Source organism: Saimiri boliviensis, chromosome 9, assembly GCF_048565385.1.
Source record: "Saimiri boliviensis isolate mSaiBol1 chromosome 9, mSaiBol1.pri, whole genome shotgun sequence".
Lineage (NCBI taxonomy): Eukaryota > Metazoa > Chordata > Mammalia > Primates > Cebidae > Saimiri > Saimiri boliviensis.
In genome coordinates, this window is record NC_133457.1 from 111,058,232 (window position 1) to 111,072,060 (window position 13,829).

Sequence of the window (13,829 nt, forward strand, 5' to 3'; positions counted from 1 at the left end):
GAGATGCTACGTCCATTAAAAACAAACAAAAAACTGAACTAGGCTGGGCGCGGTGGCTCAAGCCTGTAATCCCAGCACTTTGGGAGGCCGAGGCGGGTGGATCACGAGGTCGAGAGATCGAGACCATCCTGGTCAACATGGTGAAACCCCGTCTCTACTAAAAACACAAAAAATTAGCTGGGCATGGTGGCACATGCCTGTAATCCCAGCTACTCAGGAGGCTGAGGCAGGAGAATTGCCTGAGCCCAGGAGGCGGAGGTTGCGGTGAGCCGAGATCGCGCCATTGCACTCCAGCCTGGGTAACAAGAGCGAAACTCCGTCTCAAAAAAAAAAAAAAAACAAAAAAAAAACTGAACTAAAAACCATTTGTGCTCATTGGCTGTGCAAAGAAAAAGTACGTGATAGGGAAAGAAATTTGCTTACCTTTTAACGTTTTTTAAAATTTTGTTTTCTGAATGGGTAATAATTTCAGCTTGGTTCAGAATTCAAAAGACACAAAGGAAAATATCTTCCCCACTGAGACCCTGTGCTGCTGCATGGTTTCCTATCCCAGAAATAAGTAATGGGTTCAGTTTTGTTGTTGTTGTTGTTGTTTGAGACAAAGTCTTGCTGTCTCCAGGTGCCAGGCTGGAGTGCAGTGGCACAATCTTAGCTCACTGCAACCTCTGCTCCCAGGTTCAAGCAATTCTCCTGCTTCAGCCTCCCGAGTAGCTAGGACTACAGACATGCACCACCACGCCCAGCCAATTTTTGTATTTTAGTAGAGATTGGGTTTCACCATGTTGGCCAGGATGGTCTCGATCTCTTGACCTCGTGGTCCGCCCACCTTGGCCTCCCAAAGTGCTGGGATTATAGGCATGAGCCACCACGCTGGCCCATTTTTTTTTTTTTTTTTTGAAATGGAGTAGTCTTGCGGTGGCACGATCTCAGCTCATGGCAACCTCAGCCTCCCAGGTTCAAGCGATTCTCCTGCCTCAGCCTCCCAAGTAGCTGGGATTACAGGTGCACACCACCATACCCAGCTAGTTTTTGTATTTTTAGTAGAGATAAGGTTTCATCCTGTCGGTGAGACTGGTCTTGAACTCATGGCTTCAGGTAATCCTTCGGCCTCAGCCTCCCAAAATGCTGGGATTATAGGTGTAAGCCACCTCACCTGGCCGAGTTTTCACATTTTTGGACAGTTGAAAACAACCCAAAAAAGAATAACATTTTGAGAAGGGGGTGGGGGTTAAAAAGAATTTTTTTTTTTTTTTTTTTTTTTTTTTTTGAGACGGAGTTTTTGCTCTTGTTACCCAGGCTGGAGTGCAATGGCGCGATACCGGCTCACCGCAACCTCCGCCTCCTGGGTTCAGGCAATTCTCCTGCCTCAGCCTCCTGAGTAGCTGGGATTACAGGCACGTGCCACCATGCCCAGCTAATTTTTTTGTATTTTTAGTAGAGACGGGGTTTCACCATGTTGACCAGGTTGGTCTCGATCTCTCGACCTTGTGATCCACCCGCCTCGGCCTCCCAAAGTGCTGGGATTACAGGCTTGAGCCACCGCGCCCGGCCTTTTTTTTTTTTTTTGAGATGGAGTTTCGCTCTTGTTACCCAGCCTGGAGTGCAATGGCGTGATCTCGGCTCACCGCAACCTCCGCCTCCTGGGTTCAGGCAATTCTCCTGCCTCAGCCTCCTGAGTAGCTGGGATTACAGGCACACACCACCATGCCCAGCTAATTTTTTGTATTTTTAGTAGAGACGGGGTTTCACCATGTTGACCAGGATGATCTTGATCTCTCGACCTCGTGATCCACCCGCCTCGGCCTCCCAAAGTGCTGGGATTACAGGCTTGAGCCACCGCGCCCGGCCTAAAAAAGAATATTTTGTGACAAAAGAAAATTATGTCAAATTTAAATTTCAGTGTTCACAGCTAAAGTGTGATGGAACACAGTCCTGCCCATTCATTTGCATTCTGTCCATGGTTGCTTTGCCTGACACTGGCAGAGTTGAGTCAATGTGACTGAGGGCCCATAAAGCCTAAAATATTTATCTGGTCCTTTACATAAACAGTTTACCGATTGTTTTTCTAGATTAAAGAATAAAACAACCTTTCACATGCTTCTAGAAATAGAAAGTTCTTAGGGCCTAGAAATAGAAAGTTCTTAGGGCCGGGCGCGGTGGCTCACGCCTGTAATCCTAGCACTTTGGGAGGCCGAGGCGGGTGTATCAGGAGGTCAAGAGATCAAGACCATCTTGGTCAACAAGGTGAAACCCCGTCTCTACTAAAATACAAAAATTAGCCGGGCGTGGTGGTGCACGCCTGTAGTCCCAGCTACTCAGGAGGCTGAGGCAGGAGAATTGCTTGAACCCAGGAGGCGGAGGTTGCGGTGAGCTGAGATCGTGCCATTGCACTCCAGCCTGGGTAACAACAGCGAAACTCTGTCTCAAAAAAAAAAAAAAAAAAAAAAAATGAAATGGCTTACGAAGAACTCAAAATTACATTGCAAATGTTCTTGCTTCTTCTTAGAGAATATTTTATAAAGCCATGGCCTCCATAAACAAAAATAAAGTCTTCATCCCATCTGTCTGGGTCTCCCCTGCTCACTGTGTTGGTGAGGCCATCAGAATGAAAATGTATCACAACTCACTTTCCCTTTTATTTCTCATTTAATTTTTTAATATTTTAAGATGAGGTCTTGCTATGTTGCCCAGGCTGGTCTCGAACTCCTGGGCTCAAGTGATTGATTCTCCTGCCTCAGACTCCCAAAGTGCTGGGATTACAGGCGTGAGTCACCACATCCACCCCTGCTTTCCTTTATTTGACAGAAAGTTCCAAGTACTGGATGTTAACAAGAAGCCCTAGAATTGCTTTTAATTTTTACTAAGACTGAATCAAAGCTTTCTGTTTTTGTTTTGATAGTGGGAAGAACACACTTGTACTTGTTTTTTCCTTTTTTTTTTTTTTGAGACGGAGTTTCGCTCTTGTTACCCAGGCTGGAGTGCAATGGCGCGATCTCGGCTCACCGCAACCTCCGCCTCCTGGGTTCAAGCAATTCTCCTGCCCCAGCCTCCTGAGTAGCTGGGATTACAGGCACGCACCACCATGCCCAGCTAATTTTTTGTATTTTTAGTAGAGACGGGGTTTCACCATGTTGACCAGGATGGTCTCGATCTCTCGACCTTGTGATCCACCCGCCTCGGCCTCCCAAAGTGCTGGGATTACAGGCTTGAGCCACCGCGCCCGGCCTGTTTTTTCCTTTTTTTTAAATCACTGATAAAACAAGGATACATGGAAACTGCCTTCTGAAAGTTTTGTTCTTGGTTTATGAGAGACAACAAACCCACATAAAAAGTTAGGTAATAAGAGGACAGTAAATAACTGTGTTTTCAACCTTTTGGACAACGATCCACAGTAAAATAAATGTTTTATACTATGACTTAGCAGACACATATATACACATACACTAAAATGAAAATAATGGGGCTGGGTGAGGTGGCTCATACCTGTAATCCCAGCGCTTTGGGAGAACAAGGCAGGCAGATTGCTTGAGCCCGAGTTTGTGACCAGTCTGGGCAACATAGCAAGACTCCATCTCTAAAAAAAATTAAAAAATTAGCTAGTGCAGTAGCATGCTTGTGGTTCTAACAGCTGGGGAGACTGAGGTGGGAGGATCACTTGAGCTCAGGAAATCGAGGCTGCAAGGAGCCATGATCACGTCACTGCATTCCAGCCTGGGCAACAGCAAGAACCTGTTTCAGAAAAAAAAGAAAGGCAGTTTTTTTTTTTTTTTTTTTTTTTTTTTGAGATGGAGCCTCTCTCTGTTGCTCAGGATGGAGTGCAATGGTGTGAGCTCGGCTTACTGCAACCTCTACCTCCTGGGTTCAAGTGATTCTCCTGACTCAGCCTCCCAAGTAGCTGGGACTACAGGCATGTGCCACCACACGTGGCTAATTTTTGTATTTGTAGTAGAGTTGGGATTTCACCATGTTGGCCAGGCTGATTTTGAATTCCTGATCTCAGGTGTTATTATAGGCATAAGCCACTCACTGCACCCTGCCAGAAAAGACAAATGTATTAGAGCAGAAAGTAGATTAGTGGTTTCCTGGAGCTAGGAGTGGGATTAGAGATTAAGGATAAGTAGGCCTAAGAGTTCCTATTGGGGTGAAAAAGCTTCATTATATTAAAAATTTACTAAAAGGCCGGGCGCGGTGGCTCAAGCCTGTAATCCCAGCACTTTGGGAGGCCAAGGCGGGTAGATCACAAGGTCAAGAGATCGAGACCATCCTGGTCAACATTGTGAAACCCCGTCTCTACTAAAAATACAAAAAAAATTAGCTGGGCATGGTGGTGTGTGCCTGTAATCCCAGCTACTCAGGAGGTTGAGGCAGGAGAATTGCCTGAGCCCAGGAGGCGGAGGTTGCGGTGAGCCGAGATCGCGCCATTGCACTCCAGCCTGGGTAACAAGAGCGAAACTCCGTCTCAAAAAAAAAAAAAAAAAAAAAATTTACTAAAAATAATCGAATCACACACACAAAAGCAGTGAATTTTATGGCATGTAAATTACACAGCAATAAAACTGTCTTTTAAAAAAAGAGAGAGGCCGGACGTGGTGGCTCAAGGCTGTAATCCAAGCACTTTGGAGGCCAAGGCGGGCGGATCACCTGAGGTTGGGAATTCAAGACCAGCCTGACCAATGTGGTAAAACTCCGTCTTTAAAAAAAAAAAAAAAAGAGAGAGAAAGGGCTGGGCATGGTGGCTCATGCCTGTAATCCCAGCACTTTGGGAGGCCGAGGTGGGTGGATCACTTGGGGTCAGGAGTTTGAGACCAGCCTGGCCAACATGGTGAAACCCCATCTTTAAAAAAAAAAAAAAAAAAAAAAAAGAGAGAAAAGAAGAAAAGAAGAAGCAACAGAAAAGAGGCCAGGCACTGTGGCTCACATCTGTGATCCCAACACTATGGGAGGCCAAGGCGGATGGATCACCTGAGGTCAAGAGTTTGAGACCAGCCTGGCTAACATGGCAAAACTCTGTCTCTACTAAAAATACAAAAGTTAGCTAGGTGCCATGGTGCAGACTGTAGTCCCAGCTACTTGGGAGGCTGAGACAGGAGAATCACTTGAACAAGGGAGGCAGAGGTTGCAGTGAGCTGAGACCTTGCTATTGTACTCTAGCCTGGGTGACAGAGCAAGACTCTGTCTCAAAAAAAAAAAAAAAAAAAAAGAGAGAGAGAGAGGAAGAGGAAGAATAACTACCCAAACCAATCAGTCTGCAGGGCTTGGGATTCAGCTTTTAAAAATTATGTACATTTCGGCTGGGCACGGTGGCTCACACCTGTAATCCCAGCATTTTGGAAGGCTACAGCAAGTGGATCACCTGAGGTCAGGAGTTTGAGACCAGCCTGGCCAACCTGGTGAAACCTCGAATCTACTAAAAATACAAAAATTAACTAGGCCTGGTGACCGGCGCCTGTAATTCCAGCTACTTGGGAGGCTGAGGCAGGAGAATCACTTGAACCCTGGAGGCAGAGGTTGCAGTGAACCAAGATCGTGCCATTGCACTGCAGCCTGGGTGACAGAGTGAGACTTATCTCAAAAAAAAGAAAAAAAAAATTACATACATTTGCCCAACTCCAGTCTTCCAGTTGCTCCCACTCTCCACAATTTCTCAGCGATTACTGACAGCATTTCCTCAGTCACATGTGCCAATTATTTCAGTCCTCTGGAATGTCATTCATCAGGTTTAGAAACTTTTGACAAGGTGAATATGGTAACAAAGTCCAAGCGCAGGCTGTTTTCCCACCCTGAACCTCTTCCCCTCGCATACTCTTCTCTGATTATTTCTCCTTTAGCCCGTGTTTACATTTTGTGATTTCTTTGACAAGAGCTCCTAGGCAACAGAAAGAGCTGGGGTGGCTGTGTGCGCAGTGAACTTCGCCTTAGGAAATTGTGGGCTTCTGGGGTGGCCCTCCCCCAGTTCCCTGCATGACTGTGGTAGATGTTTGTAGCTCAGTCTACCTAGCAACCCCTCCTCTTCCTTCTGCAAACAGCACTAGGTTTCCTGGGGGGTTTCCTTGGCCCTCTTGGTCTTTGTGGTTCTGGGGAGGCAGACTGCCACCCATGCGCTCCAGGGATAAGCAGGTGACTCAGGTCAGCCCAGACACCAACAGAACTCAGCTCTGGCTGTGGTGATTGGCTGAAAGAGGGACATGTGACCGAAGAGAGTCCAATCAGAGTCAGTTCTGAGATGTTTTCTAGAAATGTTTGGAAAGAGGTGTTCTTTTTCTTTTCTTTTGTTTTTTTTTTGAGACAGAGTCTTGCTCTGTCACCAGGCTGGAGTGCAATGGCGCAATCTCGGCTCACTGCAACCTCCGCCTCCTGGGTTCAAGCGATTCTTCTGCCTCAGCTTCCCGAGTAGCTGGGACTACAGGCACGTGCCACCACACCTGGCTAATTTTTGTATTTTTAGTAGAGACAGGGTTTCATAATGGCCAGGATGGTCTTGATCTCTTGACCTCGTGAGCTGCCCATCTCGGCCTCCTAAAGTGCTGGGATTACAGGTGTGAGCCACCACGCTCGGCCTAGAGGTGTTCTTTTTCTACCATGATTGCTTTGTGGTGGGGTGTAAGGTTGACTGCTGTGGGCCTTGGTGGCCTACCATAGGGGAAATGCCTAAGAATGAAGCTTTCACCTTTCCTATAGTTCCTGAAAAAAATAAAAATGTGGCTGGGCGTGGTCGTTCTCGCCTATAGTCCCAGCACTTTGGGAGGCCGGGGTGGGCAGATCACTTGAGGTCAGGAGTTTGAGACCAGCCTGGCCAACTTGGTGAAACCCCAGCTCTAATTTTTTTTTTTTTTTTTTGTAGAGACTAGGTCTCACTATGCTGCCCAGGCTGTTCTCGAACTCCTGGGCTCAAGTGGTCCTCCGTTCTCAGCCTTCCAAAGGGCTGGAATAATAGGCACGAGCCACTGTGCTTGGCCAGATTCCAATTTTTATTCTAGCACATTACCACCTAGAATAAAGGTTAAGTTTCCCAGTTTCTCTTGCAGTCAGGTCTAGGTGAAAAAGTAGTGTCACGGCCGGGCGCGGTGGCTCAAGCCTGTAATCCCAGCACTTTGGGAGGCCGAGGCGGGTGGATCATGAGGTCGAGAGATCGAGACCATCCTGGTCAACATGGTGAAACCCCATCTCTACTAAAAATACAAAAAACTAGCTGGGCGTGGTGGCGCGTGCCTGTAATCCCAGCTACTTAGGAGGCTGAGGCAGGAGAATTGCCTGAGCCCAGGAGGCGGAGGTTGTGGTGAGCCGAGATCGCGCCATTGCACTCCAGCCTGGGTAACAAGAACGAAACTCCGTCTCAAAAAAAAAAAAAAAAAAAAAGTAGTGTCACTTTATAGCTTAGTCATATGTCTAAGTTCTGGCCAGTGAGATATCAGTTGGCATGAGTAGAGGCTTCCAGAAAGGAAAGGGTGCACCCTTCTCTCCCTTCCCGCTTCCTGCTGCCGGGAATGCAGATTTGATGGATGGCATTCCAGCCATGATCTTGAGTCATGTGGATTTTAGAATGGAGTGCTAGATGAAGCGGCCAGACAGAAACAAGGTTTCTGGGGAAAGAGGACCCACCATACTAGCCCTGGAGAACGAATCTGCAGACTTCTTTTACATGAGAAAATAAGTAAACTTTTTTAAAATATATTTTTTTAATAAAAAAAATATGGAATGCTTCATGAATTTGCATGTCACCCTTGCACAGGGGCCATGCTAATCTTTTCTGTATCGTTCCAATTTTAGTATATGTGCTGAAGCGAGCACAGAAGTAAACTTTTATCTCATTGAAGCCACCAGTTTGTCCTGTCTCTTTTACTATATCCAAAGTTGAGTCTGATTGACAGTGCCACGTTCCTCACATTATTTTTTCATTGAGCCAAGCTGACAGGTGAAAAAGTAGTGTCACTTCATAGTTCTAAATTCATTTCTGATCAGAGTTGATCTTATTTTTATAGGTTATGAGCCACTTATGGGGTTTTCAGTCTGTGAACCATCTTTCCTTCCCTCCTTCCTTCCTTCCTTCCTTCCTTCCTTCCTTCCTTCCTTCCTTCCTTCCTTCCTTCTCTCTCTCTTTTCTTTTTTGAGATGGAGTTTTGCTCTTGTCACCCAGGCTGCAGTGCAATGGTGCAATCTCAGCTTACTGCAACTTCCGCCTCCCAGATTCAAGCAATTGTCCGGCCTCAGCCTCGCAAGTAGCAGGGATGACAGGTGCTAGGTGCCACGCTGGCTCATTTTTTTAGACGAAGTCTTGCTCTTGTCTCCCAGGCTGGAGGGCAATGTTGCCATCTCAGCTCACTGTGACCTTTGCCTCCCAGGTTCAAGCAATTCTCCTGCCTTAGCCTCCCGGGTAGCTGGGATTGTAGGTACCCACAGACACCCACAACCATACCTGGCTAATTTTTGAATTTTTAGTAGAAATAGGGGTTTCACCATGTTGGCACTTGGCCTCCCAAAGTTCTGGGATTACAGACGTGAGCCACTGCACCTGGTCTCTTTATTTTCTTTATTTCTCTCTTCCTCCTTCCCTTCCTCCCTTTCTTCCTTCCTTCCTTTTCTCTCCATCTCTCTCTTTCTTTCTTCCTCTTTTTCCAGACAGGCTGCAGTGCAGTGGTGCAGTTATAACTCACTGTAGCCTCCACCTCTCTAGGCTTAAGCAATCCTCCCATTTCAGCCTCCCAAGTAGCTGAGACTGTAGGTGTGTGCAATCATGCCCAGCTAACTTTTTGTAGGAATGGTGTCTTTCCATGTTGCCCAGGCTGGTCTCAAACTCCTGGATTTAAGTAATCTGCTGTATCTGCTGTCCTCAGCCTCCCAAAGTGCTGAGATTACAGGCATGAGCCACCATGCCTGGCCTAGAATGGCTAATTTTTTTTTTTTTTTTTTTTTTTTTTTTTTTTTTAAAGACGGGATTTCACCATGTTGGTTGGGCTGGTCTTGAACTCCCGACCTCAGGTGATCCGCCCACCTTGGCCTCCCAAAGTGCTGGGATTACAGGCTGGAGCCACCACGCCCAGCCAAAAAATGAAATAAGTTGCCAAGACAAAAAGAGATGTACAGAAACCTTGTCTTAGTCCATTTTCTATTACTATAACAAAATACTAGAGATTAGGTAATTCATAAAGGAGAGAGGTTTATTTAGCTCAAGATTCTGGAGGCTGGGTTGTCTAAAATCTGCAGGATGTGGGATTTAGCTTTTAAAAATTGAGCTTCTGAGACGGGCGTGGTGGCTCACACCTGTAATCCAAGCACTTTGGAGGCCAAGGCGGGCGGATCACCTGAGGTCGGGAGTTCAAGACCAGCTTGACCAACATGGTGAAACCCTGTCTTTTTTTTTTTTTTTTTTTTTTTTTGAGACGGAGTTTCGCTCTTGTTACCCAGGCTGGAGTGCAATGGCGCGATCTCGGCTCACTGCAACCTCCGCCTCCTGGGCTCAGGCAATTCTCCTGCCTCAGCCTCCTAAGTAGCTGGGATTACAGGCACGCGCCACCACGCCCAGCTAGTTTTTTTGTATTTTTAGTAGAGACGGGGTTTCACCATGTTGACCAGGATGGTCTCAATCTTTTGACCTCGTGATCCACCCGCCTCGGCCTCCCAAAGTGCTGGGATTACAGGCTTGAGCCACCGCGCCCGGCCCTGAAACCCTGTCTTTAAAAAAAAAAAAAAAAAATTGAGCTTCTGGCTGGGCTCAGTAGCTTACACCTATAACCCCAGCACTTCAGGAGGCTGAGATAGGAGGATTACTTAAGGCCAGGAATTTGAGACCAGCATGGACAAGATAGGGAGACCCCTTCTCTACAAAAATAAAAATAAAATGGCTGAGCACAGTGACTCACACCTGTAATCCTAGCACTTTGGGAGGCTGAGGCAGGTGGATCACTTGAGGTCAGGAGTTTGAGACCAGCCTGGCCAACATGGTGAAACTTCACATCTACTAAAAATACAAATAAATTAGCTGGGTGTGGTGGTACATGCCTGTAATCCCAGCTACTGGGGAGGCTGAGGCAGGAGAATCACTTGAACCTGGGAGACAGAGGTTGCAGTGAGCCGAGAACACACCACTGCACTCCAGCCAGGGTGACAGAGTGAGACTCCATCTCAAACATAAATAAACAAAATAAATAAAAATAAAAATTAGGCGGACATGGTGGCTTGTAGTCTCAGCTATTGGGGAGGCTGAGGAGGGAGGATGGCTTGAGCCCAGAAGTTTGAAGCTGCAGTGAGCTATGACTGTGCCACTGCATTCCAGCCTGGGTGACAGAGGAAGACCCTGTCTGTAAAAAACAAACAGGCTGGCTGGGTGTGGTAGCTCATGCCTGTAATCCAAGCACTTTGGAGGCCAAGGTGGGCAGATCACCTGAGGTCGGGAGTTCAAGACCGGCCTGACTAACAAGATGAAAACCCATCTATTAAAAAACAAAACAAAACAAAACAAACAGGCTGAGCATGGTGGCTTATGCCTTTAATCCTAAAACTGTGGGAGGTCAAGGGGCGAGGATTGCTTGAACCCAGCAGTTCAAGACCAGCCTGGGCAACAGAGTGAGACCCCATCACTACCAAAAAATTTAAAAATCAGTTGGACATTGTGGTGCACGCCTGTAGTCCCAGCTGCTTAGGAAGCTGAGGTGGGAGGATTGCTTGAGGCCAGGAGGTCAAGGCTACAATCAGCCTTGCTCATGCTGCTGCATTCCAGCCCAGGCAACAGAGTGAGACCCTGTCTCAAAAACAAACAAATGGGCTGGGCGTGGTGGCTCACACTTGTAATCCCAGCGCTTTGCAAGGCCGAGTCAGGCAGATCACATGAGGTCAGGAGTTTGAGATCATCCTGGCCAACATGGTGAAACAGGATCTCTACTAAAAATACAAAAATTAGCTGGGTGTGGTGGTGCATGCCTGTAATCCCAGCTACTTGGGAGGCTGGGGCAGGAGAATCGCTCGAACCCAGGAGACGGAGGTTGCAGTGAGAGAGATCGAGATGCTGCACTCCAGCCTGGCAACAGAGTGAGACTCCAACTCAAAAACAAACAAACAAACAAATAAACGAATGAACAACATGATAAAGAAGAGGAAGCAGACATGGGCAAAGTGACCAACACAGCAAGCAGTCCTGCTTTATAACAACCTGCTTTGGAGCCAATGAGTCCAATGCCATGGGATCGAGAACTCAAGGAAATGAGAAAGACCTTAATCCATCTTAATGACCTATTCACCCCTTAAAGGCACCGCTTACCAACACTACCTCATTGGGACAAAGTCACGACATAAATTTTGGTGGGGACAAACTGTAGTTAAGCCATAGCAAACCTAAAATGCTTATTATCAAATGAAGCCAACCTGAAAAGACTGCATACTGTATGATTCCAATTACGTGACATTCTGGAAAAGGCAAAACTATGGAGACAGTCAAAATATCAGCAGTTTCCAGGGGTTAGAGAGGAGGAGATGAGCCGGGTGAGGTGGCTGACGCCTGTAATCCCAGCACTTTGAAGGCTGAGGTGGGAAGTTCCCAAGGTTCGAGACCATCCTGGCCAACATGGTGAAACCCCGTCACTAATAAAAATACAAAAATAAGCCCGGCGTTGTGGTGCGTGCCTGTAGTCCCAGCTACTTGGGAGGCTGAGGCAGGAGAATTGCTTGAACCTGGGAGACAGAGTTTTCAGTGAGCTGAGATTGCACCGCTGCACTCCAGCCTGAGCAACAGTGAGACTCTGCCTCAAAAAAAAAAAAAAAAAAAAAAAAAAAAAAGGAAGGAGGAAATGAAGAGGTGATATACAGAGGATTTTTAGGGCAATGAAAGTATTCTGTCTGATACCATAATGTGTTTACCTTTTACTATACATTTGTCAAAACCCACAGAATTGCGTAACACCAAGAGTGAACCCTAATGTAAACTACGGAGTTGATTCATAATGAGGTGTTGTGGGGTTCATCAGCTGTAACAATATGCCACTCTGGTGCAGGATGTTGATAGGAGGCTGTGCGTGTGAAGAGACAGGGTATATGGAAGCTCTCCATATTATTTATGTATTTATTTGAGACAGAGTCTCTCTCTGTTACCCAGGCTGGAGTGCAGTGGCGTGACTGGGCTCATTGCAACCTCTGCCTCCTGGGTTCAAGCTCTTGCCTCCGCCTCCTGAGTAGCAGAGATTACAGGTGTCCCCTACCACAGGTTTTCACTATATTGGCTAGGCTGGTCTTGAACTTCAGGATCCACCTGCCTCGGCTTCCCAAAGTGCTGGGATTGCAGGTGTGAGCCATGGTGCCAGGTCACACCCAGCTAATTTATTTGTATTTTTAGTAGAGATGGGGTTTTACCGTGTTGGCAAGTCTGGTCTCAAACTCCTGACCTCAGGTGATTCACCTACCTCAGCCTCCCAAAATGCTGGGATTACAGGCATGAGCCATGGTGCTTATCTATTTTTCTTTTTGAGATGTAGTTGTACTGTGTCGCCCAGGCTCACTGCAACCTCTGCCTCCGGGGTTCAAGTGATTCTTCTGCCTCAGCCTCCCGAGTAGCTGGAACTACATGTTCGTACCACCGTGCCTGGCTAATTTTTTTGTATTTTTAGTAGAGACGGGGTTTCACCATGTTAGCCAGGCTGGACTCGATCTCCTGACCTAGTGATTCGCCCACCTCGGCCTCCCAAAGTCCTGGGATTACAGGTGTGAGCCACTGTGCCCGGCCGGCGAATAGTGTATTTTTTAAACAGAGAGAGGGATTGACCCTCACTGAGTCAACTTAGGTCATGTGTGTCTCTCTGATCTAATGAATGTGGCCAGAGAAATTGAGCACATTGGTTAGCCAGGCTCAGGTGCCCGCTTATCTCTGGAGCCAGGTGTGGAATCAGCCCTCCAAAACACATGGAGACCAGGTATGGTGGCTCATGCCGGTAATCTTTTTTTTTTTTTTTTTGAGACGGAGTTTCGCTCTTGTTACCCAGGCTGGAGTGCAATGGCGCGATCTCGGCTCACCGCAACCTCTGCCTCCTGGGTTCAGGCAATTCTCCTGCCTCAGCCTCCTGAGTAGCTGGGATTACAGGCACGCGCCACCATGCCCAGCTAATTTTTGTATTTTTAGTAGAGACCGGGTTTCACCATGTTGACCAGGATGGTCTCGATCTGTCGACCTCATGATCCACCCGCCTCGGCCTCCCAAAGTGCTGAGATTACAGGCTTGAGCCACCGCGCCCGCATGCCGGTAATCTTAGCTCTTTGGGAGGCCGAGGCAAGAAGACTGCTTGAGCCCAGGAGTTCAAGACCAGCTTGGGCAACATAGTAAGACCCTGTTTCTACAAAGAAAAAAAAATTGAATTATTAACCAGGTGTCGTGGCATGTAGTCCCAGCTACTCAGGAAGCTGAGGTGGGAGGATTGCTTGAACCAGGTAATTCAAGGCTGCAGTGAACTATGATTGTACCACTGCACTCTAGCCTGGGTGAAAGAGCTAGACCCTGTCTTCAAAACAAAACACATGGATTAGGGATGGGGAGGGATAGAATCCTAGAAAGAAATTAAGGAGCTGTTTCCACAGAAGAGGGGAAGAGATACTAGGAGATTAAATCAACAGATAATGAATCTCCTGGGTAAAGAGGAGAATGAAATCCTTGTGATCAGACAGCACGGAGTCCAGAGGCCTTGTTGATAAAGGAGATGGAGTTTGTGTAAATACTGTGTGATCCATTCTCATTGAGATGTCTAATTAGCTCCCATTCATGTCAAGAACTTTATTAATTTATCGACCACCTAATATGTCCCAGACCTTGTGCTTGGAGCTGAAGAGACTTTTGTGAATAATAATTCAGCCAAGAA

The 13,829-nt window shown here is 46.9% G+C and overlaps 1 non-coding gene across 1 annotated transcript; it reads right to left on the reverse strand.

Moving 5' to 3' along the window:
• Positions 1-7,684: 7,684 nt before the first annotated feature.
• LOC120367947 (U6 spliceosomal RNA) lies at positions 7,685-7,788 on the reverse strand. The gene has a single exon (XR_005582187.1). It is a non-coding gene; the product is annotated as a U6 spliceosomal RNA (small nuclear RNA).
• Between the last annotated feature and the right edge of the window lie 6,041 nt (positions 7,789-13,829).